At 38.7% G+C, this 15,519-nt stretch overlaps 1 protein-coding gene and 1 pseudogene across 4 annotated transcripts in view; both read left to right on the forward strand.

The window, feature by feature from the left end:
- Positions 1–15,519, forward strand: part of Top3alpha (topoisomerase 3-alpha) — a 487,070-nt gene that overhangs the window by 329,235 nt on the left and 142,316 nt on the right. The window lies entirely within an intron of this gene.
- On the forward strand, positions 12,818–14,267 carry LOC137239086 (dolichol-phosphate mannosyltransferase subunit 1-like; annotated as a pseudogene).

Below are 15,519 nucleotides of genomic sequence, written 5' to 3' on the forward strand. Positions count from 1 at the left end.
CTCCGAATATTTTCAATTTTTTCTACATACTCAACCTGGCAATCTTTTTTTCTGTACAAATTCTACAATAATACTTCCTGTTGAAACTATTGCAAAAATGTTAACTTGTCATAAAACAATTCTATATTTCGTATTCATATTCAATTACAAAAAAAAAAATGAAAATTTTGAATTCCTGTTGAAATAATTTTTTGGTTTAAAAATGCCCATTTTTCGTATGTATTAATGTTGAAGATAAAAAAAAAATTGATGATATTACTATAAAAAAACGTGTAACATTTTGATTTACACCCGAAAAGTAGGTAGTTTTACACAAGAAGTGTGCAAAAGTATACATGCTTTGTAATTTCATACAACAATGTGTAAATTTCGGTCACTTATTATCGTATTTTGCTTCAGGTAACTGTAAATCTTCATTTTCTGTGAAATCGTCGCGTTTGTCGTCTCGTGGTGGAGAAAAGTGAATAAGCTTAAAATACAATTATGTAAATATAAATAAATGATAAGCTTTAATTTATTTAATAATTTGGGAAAAATTTAAACAACGTGACATCAGGGCGGACACGGCGACAGCTGTTTCGATTATACCTTGTAAATCTCTTCAAAGACTTTTCTCCCGGGAGTGGGAGTGGCGTTGATCAGACAATTAAATAAAAGCGTTGGACGCGTCAAACTTCTATTGATAGTCATATGTATATAAGACCAACTGAACTTTAATCAGGTTATGCTACGCCTCGCATTTTTAGAAATTTCACGCACCCAACGCTTTTATTTAATTGTCTGATCAACGCCCTAGATTGATGAGGAGTGTGATGACTAGTACCTAGGACCTACCTAATTATTTTCTAGCTTTTAGTATTATTATTACTTCATGTAAGTATTGTTTTCAATAAAACCGCTTAACTTAAAATTTTTGTTTAATTATTTTATATTCTTTTACACACTGCATACTTCGTATGTAATTATGTTTTAAAGTTATGCTTGTTGGTAAGGCGGTTTTCAAAGAAACTTGGTATTGTTGCTGTTTTTGTTCTATTTATAGAACTACAACGAATTAACCAATGTTGTCTATTTGTATGAGTTAATCGGCGGCCACCGTGGTGTGATGGTAGCGTGCTCCGCCTACCACACCGAATGCCCTGGGTTCACACCCCGGGCAAAGCAACATCAAAATTTTAGAAATAAGTTTTTTTCATTAGAAGAAAATTGTTTAAGCGGGTTGCCACTCGGCAGTGTTTGGCAAGCACTCCGAGTGTATGTCTGCCATGAAAAGCTCTCAATGAAAACTCATCTGCCTCGCAGATGCCGTTCGGAGTCGGCATAAAACAAGTAGGTCCCGTCACGACGAGCACGACGCAAATTGGAAGAGAAGCTCAGTCTAAAATCTCTTCGGGGGTTATCGCGCCTTACATTAATTTATTTTTTTATTTAATCGGGTATTGCCCGTATTGCCGTATTTATTGAAGCAATTTTTAATTTTATAATTTATTTAATAATTTGGGAAAAATTTAAACAACGTGATATCAGGACGGACATGGCGACAGCTGTTTCGATTATACCTTATAAAACTCTTCAAAGCTTTTTATCCCGGGAGTGGGATTTGAACCCGCACTCCTACGATGGTTGAAGTGTTACACGCGGATTCAGCCACGTCATGCCTTAGTTGTTGTAAAGTTTTTCCCAATTGCCTTCTTTGCATATATTATTCTTTTACACACTACATCCTTCGTATGTAATTATGTGTTAAAGTTATGCTTGTTGGTAAGGCGGTTTTCAAAGAAACTTGATATTAGCCGCGTTCTATTCTTAGCAAGCACGAAAAGAACGCCAAACTCGGTTAAAATTTCCCTGCATGTATTTAACAACACTGGTAACATTTCAGCTGTCAAAATCATCTGCTGTTTATTATTGACGTTTTCTTTGTTTAAGCACGAAAATTAAAACATTTTTGTAAATTATTAATATTTGTTGTGTTTTGAACACCTATCTAGGCGCCTTTTTTTATATTTTCATTGTAAAACTCGTGGAATTTGCAATACAACATTTTTGAAAACTTACTGGCAATAAATAAGTAAAATAATGATAAAAGAAAAGCAAAATGAGTGCTCCGGAAAACTATTTGGTTATTTACTAATTAATTAAAGAAATTAGAAAGTAATAAGGTGTAGTAATCTTTCAGATTGAATTTCTTCTCTTGGCTGACCAGAGTGAATTGCGTGCCCGTAGGCAGGAAGAAGTTGTCAACGAAATCTTGGATGCTGTTCTCGCAAGTTCCAGCTCCTCTGAGGACTCTGACACCGAAAACGCAGATCATGTAAAGTGCGAAAATTTCGAAGCAACTCTTGATGCGATGAATCAGAAAGATTTTAAGATGCACATGAGACTGAAACGTGAAACTGTGGAATACCTTATTAGTAATATCCAATAAATTATTCATATACGTTTGTAAATACTAAATCACTTAAATTATTTTTCCTTTTATTGAGATATTCCAATTATGCCCCTGATCCATCTAGCGGTAGAAGGCCACCAGTTACGGCCAAAAAGATTGTATATATGTATATTTGGTACGTGAGCAACACAGTGACCTTCAGACAACTAGGTAATTTGTTTGGGGTGGCTCAGGCGGCAGCGTGATCAGTAGTGCAGCGAGTTGCTACTTTTTTGGTGTCCATAGCCGATGAACACATAAAGTGGCCACAAGGGGCTTATTTGCATGAAAATGCAGAACAATTTCGTGAAAATAAACGCATTCCGGGTGTAATTGGGGCAATCGATTGCACACACATTGGCATTAAGGGACCAAAGAATTGTAAGGAAATGTACTTTAATAGGAAGAAAGCATACAGCATAGTGGTTCAAGCCGTAGTCAATTGTAACAAAAAATTTATTGATATTACCTGTGGTGAACCAGGATCGCTTCACGATTATAGGGTACTAAGACGATCCAAACTCTTTGAAGGCGCAGAAAGTCATTATGAGGAAATGTTTCCCAATTCGCATTTCACCATAGGAGATTCCGCGTATCCTTCGAACAAGTGGATAGTATCACCGTTCAAAGACTATGGAAATTTAAATGATGCGCAAAGAAAGTTCAACGAAATACTTTCATCTACACGAATGGTAGTTTAAAACGCATTTGGTTTGTTGAAAGGCAGATTTCGGAGGCTTTTAATGTTTACAGAGCAAACTGACCTTAAGATGATAACTAACATAGTAGTCAGCGTATGCGTTTTGCATAACATTTACATTTCTTTTGACGACTTGTATGACATGAACGAACAAAGTACAGACATCCTATTCACTACTGAGGATGAAGGGGATGAATCCGGTATTAATGAAGCACTTGACAGGAGGCAAAACCTTTTCAACTATTTGATACAGCATCACATCATTTAATGTCGTAAGTGTTACCATGAAAAAAATTAATATATACATTTTACTATCATATATATTTTAAAACTCAAGATCAAATCAATGTCAACTATTGCCAAAGACACCAAACGCATTTGTCAAATACAAATTGGTTATTTGTTGAAAAAACTTTGCAAACGTTTCACTGCTGAAGAATTAATTAAATTTGTACCAGGCGAAGTAACACATCGACGTCTCAAGAAAATACGGAAGCAAATGTGACGTGAAAATAGAAAACAGTTGAATAAGAAGGATAAGAACGATGATGAAGATTCTGAGTATCCTTACAGCATTGCTGACATACTAGCAGATTCAGATTCTGATTTACCCGAAGAAGATGGAAGGAAGACTGATAAGTGATAAAGCTGTACCTGGTGGCGATGTCAGTGGCAGCACAAGCGACGATACCGATGATGATGGTGACGCTGGTACTACCATTAAGAAAGCCCCTATACGTGGCATGGATGTTGACTCCAGTTATTGTATGGTACTATGATTTTATAAAACATTTTTTTTTTTTTTAATAATATAACAATTTGTCAACTCTTGTTAAACTAATGAGTTATAAATCAAAAATGATAAACAGAAAATAAAATTAAATAACATTATATAAGCTGTAATAAATGCAGTCCCATATAATTATTTAAATAGAATTAGTTAGCAACTACGTAAGTATATGTGGATTAGAGGTTTACGCCGATCCTTTTATTCTCGCCTCATTATGTAGATGTTGTTCTGGGGACATAAGAAGACAGCCCGTGGCGGTTCTGAGAGCAGTATTTTGGGAGCCTACAGCTTCTTCCAGTGAGTAGTTTTTAGGCTTGGCGACCATATAGGGGACGCGTAGCATGCAATCGGCTGGCCAATTGCTTTGAAAAAGGTAATGAGCGATTCTTTATCTTTTCCCCAAGTACTGCCAGCAATAGATTTGAGGATTTTATCACGGCTCTGGATTTTCGGTACAATTGCACAATTGCGTCTGCATGCTCACCAAAATGTAGATCCTGATCAAACGTCACACCCAAGATTTTGGGGTGTAGGACATTCGGGAGCGTAGTGCCATCGACGTGGATGTTCAAAGTGGTCGACATTTGGGACGTCCATGTTGTAAATAAGGTCACGGATGATTTAGTCGGTTATAATGCCAGGTTTCGCGAGGCGAAAAAACTGGAGAGATCAGGGAGGTAGCCGTTTATTCTGTTGCAAAGTTCATCGATCTGTGGGCATGGGCCTGTGGCCATTATTGTGCAGTTATCGGCGCAGGAAACGATAGTAACTCCTTCTGGTGGCGAATGTAGCTTTGATATGTAGAAGTTAAACAAAAGTGGGGATAGGACACCACCCTGTAGCACCCCCTGTTTAATTCTTCTTGGTTTAGATGTTTCGTTTCTAAATTGCACCTATGCCTGCCGACCATCCAGATAATTTGCGGTCCACCTTTTAAGACATGGGGGAAGGGTAGACCCTTCCAGGTCTTGCAGTAGCGTGACATGGTTGACCATATCAAAAGCTTTTGATAGGTCTAGCGCACCGAGTACTGTTCTATGTTGGAGGTTTTGATTTAAGCCGCAATTTATCTGGGTGCTAATGGCATTTAGCGCGGTGGTGGTGCTATGGAGTTTTCTGAAGCAATGCTGATGACAGGCTAGCTAGCCGACAGCACTTTATCGCTAAAGGCAATGGAACCTTTGACATTGTGCCTAAACGGATTCGATAGGGACTTTACGGTGGACCAAAGTTTACCCACACCGGCAGAGAGGTTACACCCGCCTAGGTGCTCCTCCCATTTCGCCCGCTTGTGTTCATCCACAAGCATTCGGATGCGTTGGTTTATATCCCTTATTTGGGGATCGCCGGGATCGAGCTATCTTATAAGGTCACGTTCTCTCGCTAAGTTTGCGGCATCCGCCGGGAAATGAGGCCGGTTTTCGGGAATGGGGCGAACCGAGGCGGATTCAATAACCTTGCGGAAAGCACGCTCCCCTTGGCGGGCATCAGCCGCGATAGTGAGGGCAGCAAAGCGGTTGTCTGTAAAGGATTTGTATTCCTCCCGCTTTCCTTTTTTAAAGTTTATGAAAGTGCGTTTTTCTATGACGATGAAGTCGGCGGTACGCTCGAGCGAAATAAGTATAGGCAGGTGGTCGGATGCCAATGTTACCATCGGCTGCCAGTTGACGCAGTTTACGAGTTCTGCGCTCACGATTGAAATATCCGGCGAACTGTGACTGCTTCCTACCATACGTGGGGGGCGTCTCCGTTTATTGTGCAGAACGTCGTTTGTTCTATTTTATCCGCCAACATCTCACCCCTACTGTCCACCCGCAAGTTTGAATGCCATAGATCGTGATGGGCATTGAAATCACCTAAGATAATGCGATCGTTTCCAGTAAGTACGGCGCTGATATTAGGGCGGTATCCACTTGGGCAACAGGTGGCAGGAGGGATGTAGATGTTGATGATTTCTAGGTTTGCATCGCCGACCGGACATATAATCCTTGACGTTCTAAGACACTGTCAGAGAATTTGTTTTAAAAACGCTCAGAATTGTTTCGAATGCAATACATTTTCATATGAAACAAATTCTGAGATACGGCGTTTTTGAATAAAATTTATAAGTAGTAGTAGTTCAAACAATTTATGAATTAAGACGTTTTTTTAATTTTCTGATACCATGTTTACACGACAATAGCGACCGACGTATTAGAACACGGTTTGAGTTTGTACCAATACAGAAAACATTTCGAGATGGTTTGAAAATTTGTGTATTAATGAGTTTATAAACTATTCGAAATCAAGTAGAGTGCCTTATGTGGCCATGTGAACATTTTCATTACTTCCACTACTTCAACAGTGTGCTACAGTCCAATCTAAATTACTTTAACTTACATATCTGTATATTTTACTTGCGAGCCAAACATATGTTTAATTATTAGAGTAATATCGATTAAGTTTTTTGGACTTTATGGAATTTGTTGGACTGAGTACCTTTTTCTTAAGCTTAGTTTTACTTTCAAAAAAGTTGAATCAAATTTTTAATACTTGCGATAAACATAAACCTGTGAAGAGAAAAATAGCAGTGTCAATTTTCAACAAATTTCGTCAATTAAATACTTCTTTTTTATTTCCGATATTTGGAGAAAAGCTTCTATGAACTTTGCAAACCCATCTCAAAAACATTTTCAAAAATTTGAGAAAATTTTACCTAAATTTGAACTTTTTATTTGGGGTTCTTAGAACTTTTTTGAGTATACAGTTTTGTCAATTTTAGTATAACAAAGTACAAGTTTTATTTTTATTTTGCATTGATTTTTGAGTATTTTTTTTACCGAAAATTTATTCAGATTTTCTTTCATAGAAAACTGTTCCACAATTTGTATAGAAGAAAATCTCAAACACCCTTCAAAAAACCTCAAAAATCAACGGGAATTTTAAGAGACCTATAGTATGTATGTCCTTTGTTACACTAAAATTGATTTTGCTACAAAATTGTATACTCCAAAAATGCATAGAACCATAAATAAGAAGTTCAAAATTTCGGTAAATTTTTGCGTTTTTCGAAAACGCTTTCGATATTGTTTTTCATAGCTTCAGTTAAAAAAAATCATGGAAGTTGCTTCGTGTAGTATCGGAAATAAAAAAAGTATTTAATTGACGAAATTTATTAAGAATTGAGACTGCTATTTTTCTGTTCGCAGGTGTAAGTTCATTATTAAAACGTTTGATGTTTATTAATCTTAAAAACGTGTGCATAAAACACTGTCTTTCATTTTAAATTGCTTTATATGTTAGGAAATTGAATTACAAATTAATTTTAATTTCTACTAGAAGTATGATATGTTTAAACGGTTGTTTTTTATGAAATTGGTGGTTTTAAAAAAATCTAAAAAAGATAGGATCTATAAATTGCCTTATATTTTATGTAATTGAAGAACGAGTTAATTTAAAAAATTACTAAATGTTTGAAATGTTTATGCTGTTATGTTATGTTGTTATGAAAGAAAGTGAACAAACGATTGAAGTTGCCTTAAAGTTTAAGCTTTTTTTTTTGTTTAAAAACACATTTTATTTAGCATTTAGTATTTTTAATAATAGCGCATAAGTATACAGATGAACCGTTTCTCTGCAGAGTAATAATAATTGTCACGTACACCTTTTAGAGATGAATCCGCCCCTTTGGGCAATCAAGGTGGAATTTCCCCAGCTAGCTCAGGGCGAGAGGTCGGGGCCCTTAACCCTTGTCCACCTTGATGCGGGACGGATGTCACAATCATCATTATACTTACATCCGTGCCCCCCCCCCCCCCCTCGCAGAAAGCCCACCCTACCTTGGACCGCTCGAGTTTCTGCCTGGCAGCGAATCCCCTTTTTCTTCTGCTCCAAATGACCCCACTCACTTACCCTTACGTCATCCTTCCCCTCCCCCCCGATTAAGTTTAGCGCGCCATTATATCTTTCTTTTATACTTCAATCTAACATTCTATTTATTTGAAATATCTTAATTCTATACAAAGAAATCGATAAAAAAAAACGTATCTTATGGCTATTGAGCCAAATACCAATGCTTATGAAAAATAAAGATTTAGATCAGGACAAAAAAACTTATATCACACTTGAATCAATATATATATATATATATATGTGAATATCCACAGGTACCACATAAAAAAAATTTATAATTATTCACAGGCTTAACAAAAACCACAAAAAAAAAAGACACAAGGAATAAAAATTTAGACCGTTTTCCAAAAAAATTGATTGCCGAACGGTATATGTATATATATATATAGATTCACATACGTAATTTCAAAACTTAAAACGGTATATATATATATATATTCTGAAAAATGTTCGATTTACGACACTGTACCAAAAAATAAGAAATATGTACATGTAACGGAATTATTAAAAAGACAATATTACAAAAAAAATCAATCTTTCGATTATTCTCGAATTTTGGCAAAAAAGATTATTCATTAGCCTATATATATATAATTCAAACAGGAATAGTTTTCTCTACGTTATAATAATCTCCATCATAGGATCAAATACTTACCAATTAAAGATTGGCAATTTATTCAGGGCCTACTTAGTCACCAAAGTTCATCCAAACGCTTATGTGCTCAATCGGAGCCACTTCAAAATTATCCGAGAAACCACCCCAATGCCTACCTACAAAAGCGCTCTCAATGGAGTTCAGGGGTTTGTTGCAGGGTTTATTGGCCACTGCACGATACTAAAAAAAACGTATTTTCTTAAAATGCTCCGTTTGGAGTGCCTTTTCAGTGCCACATAGGTGCATTTAAATTTGCAAGGTTCAAATTTACATGAAATTTACTAAATACAGGAACAAAATATACATATAAAAACACCTAAACTAGACTATTATTATCCATGCAAACGCCTTCCTCCTATTACATCCGCTCTCCGTCGATCTCGAGTTGTTGTTGTTGTTAAAGGTGTATATTGCTTGCAGTCTCGACTGCCGGAACCAGATAACATGTGGGGATAGTCTTTTTTCAAATATAGGTGATTGGTATAGGTGACCAGTTTAAATGTATACATGAAAAGTATAAATGTCCAGTAAAATGTAATAAATAATTTCCCTGGCGCTGTTGGAGCTTTCGTCATCCGCGGTGACCAGATGGCATTCCCACTAGAGGAATAGAAAAATACCATTCAGCTCGACTTAAATGGACTAATGGAGGTATTTCACGCCAATTTTGGCGTTCATGCGTTTTTATTAGGGTGTTTCTGACACCAACAAAGTAGCAAAATTTATAGCACCAAAACTATGTATCGAATTATTTAGATTGATTATAAACAACCGCTAGAGGTAGAGTTCAGTCTGGATTATAAACATGTTCAATTTTACGATTATTTTATTATCAACTGGACTCATGTCAGTAATATTTTTAACAAAAAAACTAAAACAGAAATTTCATATTTTTATCAATGATTTAGTTAAATTTTTTCGAATACGGTTTTAAGAATGTTTGCTTGAATGGAAATAACTGTAGCTTACCAAAATTGCAATAATGCCAATTACTTGTGCCAATTTCAATAAACGGTTCAAATATTGTATCCACATTAGAGATATACGCTGCCCATAAACGCCGCCGCAGTGGTGGACAGTCGAACTAGTATGAAAACTGAAGCTACGCGGTCATCCATAATGAGCTCTTATATCATAAGGCCGGAAAATGTTCGGCCGGGGTGCGTATGCTCCTGAGTCGTAGGTCGGCGCACCGGGGTCGATCTCAGTGGGAATGTGGCGTGTAGAATAATGAAATAAACAAATAGGCGAGAATTTCTCGTTATAAAGGATGATCTTTATTCAGTAAAGATAAATAGCTAGGGTACAATATTACCTGAGTATAAAACGGCAGAGATCGTTGGCGGCAGATGCGTGCTGGTTGGCTGTTGAAATCAAAGAGACCGGTTGTATCGCAAGCTACAACCGTTGACCCGCAAAATCCTCCGTTTTGGAGGGGAACGGCACCCACACATCAACCCCGACATGCATATGCATGAGTGCTGACAAAAAGCACACATACACGTGCATGTGCATGCATGCACATGCATGAGGGTGATGGTGTGGGTGGTTATAAATTAATTCGAGTATCGAGTATCGATTTGCAGAGTTGCATTGGGGGGGTCGCAATCAGATGCGGAAAAGTTAGGCATCCTGCCTAAACATGCCGGCCCCCCTTGCGATACGCAACATCGTTTTCCGCCAATGACCTCCGCTGAAACGAGAAAAATTATTATAAGACTTACACACTATACTTAATCTAAATGAGGAGTTCGTCTGCGACGCAAAATGGCCGGGAATCCTTTCCGACTTGCCTAGCATGCCACCTAAGCTAGGATGATAAAAGTTAACGGTGATGAACAGATGTAAGTGAATATTTCTTGCCATTGAATTATACATAATTCTTAAATATAGAAATTCAGAATGTCATGTGTGTATAGTCGATGGCCAGTAAGGCTGGGCGAAGAGGCCGAGGTCTCCGTTCCAGATTGGCACCATTTTTTGTTATTCTGTAGTTTTTGTCGTTCCGGATGGAGAGGCCGAGGTCTCCATTCCAGATTTGCGGTTTTTTTTTTGTTGGTTGGACGAAGAGGCAGAGGTCTCCGTTCCAGACTCGATGGTTTTGAGGTTTTTCTGGGCTGGACGAAGAGGCCGAGGTCTCCGTTCCAGCGTATAACGTGTCGTGTCGCTCTCAGGGTGACTGTGGCATTTTTATGGATGTGCCAGGGCGAGTGGCCGTGAGGTTGGTTGGGTGATGCGCGTTTTCGCTGCAGCGCATGTATTTCGTCAGTTGTGTATTATATTATTACCCTACAAAACACCTGGGCACAAACCTACCCACGCCCATGCAAATGTGACTACGAATGTAACCTGTCACCGTAAAATGACTAGTCAAATGACGTGGAGTGACGAGAGCGTTTTTGCAGAATAGTTAGGGCTGTGATTTCGAGCAGCTTATATATTTCAACATAACCAGCAAGATTGCGGTGTGTGGGAGGTTGGAGCGGACGTGATTCCAAGCCACCCGCGCAAACTTACTTGTTTTCTTAATACGCGTGGCGTTGTATTAACAAACGTACGTTAAAATGTATGAATAAACCGAGTTTAAAACGAAGCGTAGAGGCTGACGAAGGTATGTATTTAATTTTGTGGGCAAGCTCATGAAGAATAGCGAACATCGTAATTAAATTGGAGCATGTACCAACTGCCGGTGCTTACATGCGGATTGGCGATGCGTTCTTCACGACGCGTTCTATCTGCACGTATCATTATTAGATTGCATGCAGCCCTGTCGTGTATTTATTGGTTAGCTGACAGCTGGTATGGTGAATTTGTGGTGTGCGGATATATAGATATATACATATATTTACTTGCTTGCCCTTGAAAAAAAACTAGGTCACTGGGGCAGTAGCACACTAGGCCGGTAGAAACAGTTGACTTTTTCCCATTTCGGGATTTTGTCGTGTCGGGATTCTTTACTTTCGGGACTCGGATGGTTTTTGCACCGAGCTCTTATAATGACATTTTGTGATATTTGTTGTTGAAAAACAACAAGTCCTGCCCCCCAGCCAGAAACAGTACCCAAAAAAAAAACGGAAAGGGTAACAGCAACGACAACAAAAAATGTCTTTGTAAAAAAAATGTTAAATTTTTTGTGCAAGGAGAGGTTTGTTTTGTTTTGTTTTCCTCTTTTTTTTTGAATTCATTTGTTATGGATGACTGCTTGGTACTGCAGTAGATGCCCGTATTGGCAAAAATACGAAAGACGCGTCAGTCCCGATTGTGATGTTTTGTGTGGTTTTCGGTACTTATTTTGTCCATTTAATGTTCGGTATCCGCCCTTAGTCTGACAGCACTAATGAAGCTGCCGTGGTTATTGCGGGTTGCCATCCAGTTGTTTTCCCGTAACAGGAATTTTCCAGGATACATGAATGCAGGATTGTGGTGGATAAAATTACCCTCACCACATTGTTATTTGGATTTTCAAGCTGTTTAAATGTAAGTATGACGGGTTCCTCACTGATTTTTAATAGTTTTTTCTAATGGGTTTTTTTTTTTTTTTTTTTTTTTTTTAGATGGAACCGATGCAAATGCTTCTCGTGTGTTTGGAGACTGGGGGAGAGGAGCCAATCCAGGTGGTGGCGGATGTACAATACCCGGAGCGGCGGAGGGGCTCCTACATTTGCCACGCGCCGGACGAGTTGGTGCAGCAGGCGGTGGGGGAGGTGTTGCGGCAAGTTAGGCCCTGTGTGCTCCGGGCCCTGCAGACGCCTCTGGTGGTAAAACTACGCGGGAGCACCACCGCCTGGTACGCCAAGTTCCATCAGGCGCAGGAGAACGTGTTGTGGGGAGCAGCAGCCAGCACAGGGTCCAACGCCTCAGGGGGGGTATCGATGTCGTGTGTGCCAACGGCATCTTCGGTCGTTTGGCGGCTTGATTGCCCCATCTAAATGGGCATATGCAATTTTACCCGTATAGGTGTTGGAGTTGCCCCAAGCGGTATGCGTCGTCCGCAGCGCTCTCCGTGCATCGCCGTCTTCGCCACTGAAGTGGGTTTCTGTGCCACTCAGTTACGGCTGTGAAGTAAGTTTTAATTTAAAATTTGTTGGAAAGAAGAAAAAAATAATAAATGGATTTGTATTATCCTTCATATTATTTCGGCCTGATTAGTTGCGGGGGGGGGGGGGGGGGGGGGGGGGGGGGGTTGCTCTTGTGATGTAACCTTGTGTTGTCTTCTCTAATCTTATACAGACGCAAACAAGAAACGCACCATTGGGTGGTCGAGTTGGGTAGCATGGCAACTCTGTCGTCTCTAGTTTTCTTGTATGTATCATACATACATACATACTGGTTTGAACATTCCAGTATAGAGAATGAAGCAAAAAAAAAATGAATCGAAAGATTTATTTTACCGTTTTTTTTGCTTCAATTCATGTGGAGTTTTACGCGTTGCTGGACAAAAAAGGTAAGTGGTAAAATATTTTTCAATAATTTTACTGAAATAAATATTTTCTTAGGTTATTTCAGATTTTTAACTCATTTTCTTTATTTTTTTCTTTTTCAGGTGGATGGCGGTGGCAAAAAAATGGCAATAGTGGCTTCAATTCATGTGGAGTTTTACGCGTTGCTGGACAAAAAAGGTAAGTGGTAAAATATTTTGCAATAATTTTACTGAAATAAATATTTTCTTAGGTTATTTCAGATTTTTAACTCATTTTCTTTATTTTTTTCTTTTTCAGGTGGATGGCGGTGGCAAAAAAAATGGCAATAGTGGCCGGACCAGCAGCCGGCGCCGTAGGAGATGATTTACCAGCCACATTTTTACCAGAAGTTTCCGACATAATGCGGAGTTTCGGCGACAGCGATCACCCACGCCTAGAAAGTGTCAAATTGGTGGAACACATACTGCAACAGCAATTACGTGGTATGTTTAATGAAGCCTCTTTTGTTGCAATGCGACGCAAAAATAGTCCTTGTCCAGCACAGGCTGATGTGGAGTTTCCTACTTCGAACAACACGCAGCAGCTCGCAGTTTTGTTTTGTTTTCCCCAGTAAGTTATTAATTATAAGCAACAAACTTAAAAATAAAATGCCTACAAGTGGTCATAAATATAGTGCTCTACTGCCCACATATAATGAAAAAGAAAATTTGCCAATTATAGTTTGGCTAATTGTCAAATACCTCAGCGAAAGTGGTTACAAATATGAAGTTATAGTAATTGACGATGGTAGTCCAGATGGAACTTTAGATTTAGCTTAGGATCTATAAAAAATCTATGGGGAACCGACGATAGTGCTGCGACCGCGCGAATCCAAACTGGGTCTTGGTACTGCATACATCAACGGTATCAAACACGCCACTGGAGATTTTATTATAATAGTGGATGCGGATTTGAGCCATCATCCGAGATTCATTCCCGCATTCATTGAGCTTCAAGCTACAAAGGACTATGATATAGTCTCAGGTACACGGTATAGAGGTGAGGGTGGGGTTTTCGGTTGGGACTTCAAACGTAAACTCATATCTCGCGGAGCTAACTTCCTTTCGCAAATTCTACTGCGTCCCAATGCGTCGGATTTAACTGGTTCATTTCGTTTAGATAAAAAGGACGTGCTCGAGAAATGTATTGCCAGTTGTGTTTCGAAAGGCTATGTCTTTCAAGTGGAAATGTTAGTACGCGCACGTCAACATGGCTTCAGTATTGGTGAAGTACCTATAACATTTGTGGATCGCGTGTACGGCACCTCAAAACTGGGCGGAACAGAAGTTATTCAATTTGCCAAAAATTTATTATATTTAGTTGCAATGCGTAGTAAGTAGTACAGCAACAACGCATGAACAGAAAAAATGGGTATTTTGTTCTGTGCGAGATTTAGTACGCGCGAATGTGCGTAGGGCTTTCACTTGCGATACAGTGTTACATTTGTGTGTATCTCGCTTGAGTGTTATAAAGCGTGGTGACTTGAATGATGAGAACAATTTAACGATTGTGTTTCCAAATGCAAAAGTTATTAAGCTACTAGTCGATTGTGGAATGAATGTTAACGCCAAAAATGAGGCCAAAATCAACGCCACTAAATGTTGCTGTGCAACCATATAACTATTCTAATGATATTATATCGTTGCTATTGGAACACGGCGGGGACCTAGATCAACCAAATAAATCGGAATGAGCGTCCATTCACTTTGTAAGCAATCCAGCCAATACAATACCTCTAATGAATTTTATGAATCTTAAGTGTCTAGCTGCTACAGTTATAAGTAAATATAAAATTCCCTATCACCCTCAAATATCGAAATTACTTCAAGATTTTGTTAAACAACATGAACCTTGCAAATATACGTACATATATTTCAATTGCCTGGGCTGGGTCATTTGGATACGAACACATTCAGGACGTCCCAAAAAGTATACCTATCTTTACAAGACTCGACGCAAGGTTATTTGTTAGCCAAAATGGTGACTAGGTTTTGGCGTCGTCCGAGATACGACATAGATGATCCTCATGCTCCATATCATAAACGTATGAATTCTTTCCGTTTAAGGTAAAATATGAAATTAAAAGTGGAACACCATTAGTAATGTTTCTGGTTCTGTTTTAATTCATTGTTGAGAAGCGTTTTCCCTTTTTTTTCTTTTGTGATCAACAACGCATCCCATTTTCGCGAAAAAATAACCGGGAAGCTTTGCGGCAGTCCGCTACCTCCCCCCACCAGTGGTAAGGGGTAGCAGAGACTGCGTAAAGTTGTAAAAATAACATTAGTCGGTTTTTTTTTTTTGTTAAAACCTCGTTCAAGTCTGACACTTCCCCCCACCAGTGGTAAGGGGTATCAGATACTGTTCGAGGTAAGGGAAGTATCCACCCGGTGGAATGCACTCCCGCTTTCAGCGACCTTTTGTAAGTCTGGCACTTCCCCCCACCCGTGGTAAGGGGTACTGGATACTGCTCAAGGTTAGGGAACTTTTTCCCACTTCCAAAAAAAATTTTTTTTTTTTTTTTGACTTATGTGAAATTACGAAACGACTCCTTTCTTGATTGGGTTTTTTTTTTTTTGAAATTCCCATTCGTAA

The sequence above is a fragment of the Eurosta solidaginis genome, chromosome 2, assembly GCF_040869045.1.
Source record: "Eurosta solidaginis isolate ZX-2024a chromosome 2, ASM4086904v1, whole genome shotgun sequence".
Classification (NCBI taxonomy): Eukaryota; Metazoa; Arthropoda; class Insecta; order Diptera; family Tephritidae; genus Eurosta; species Eurosta solidaginis.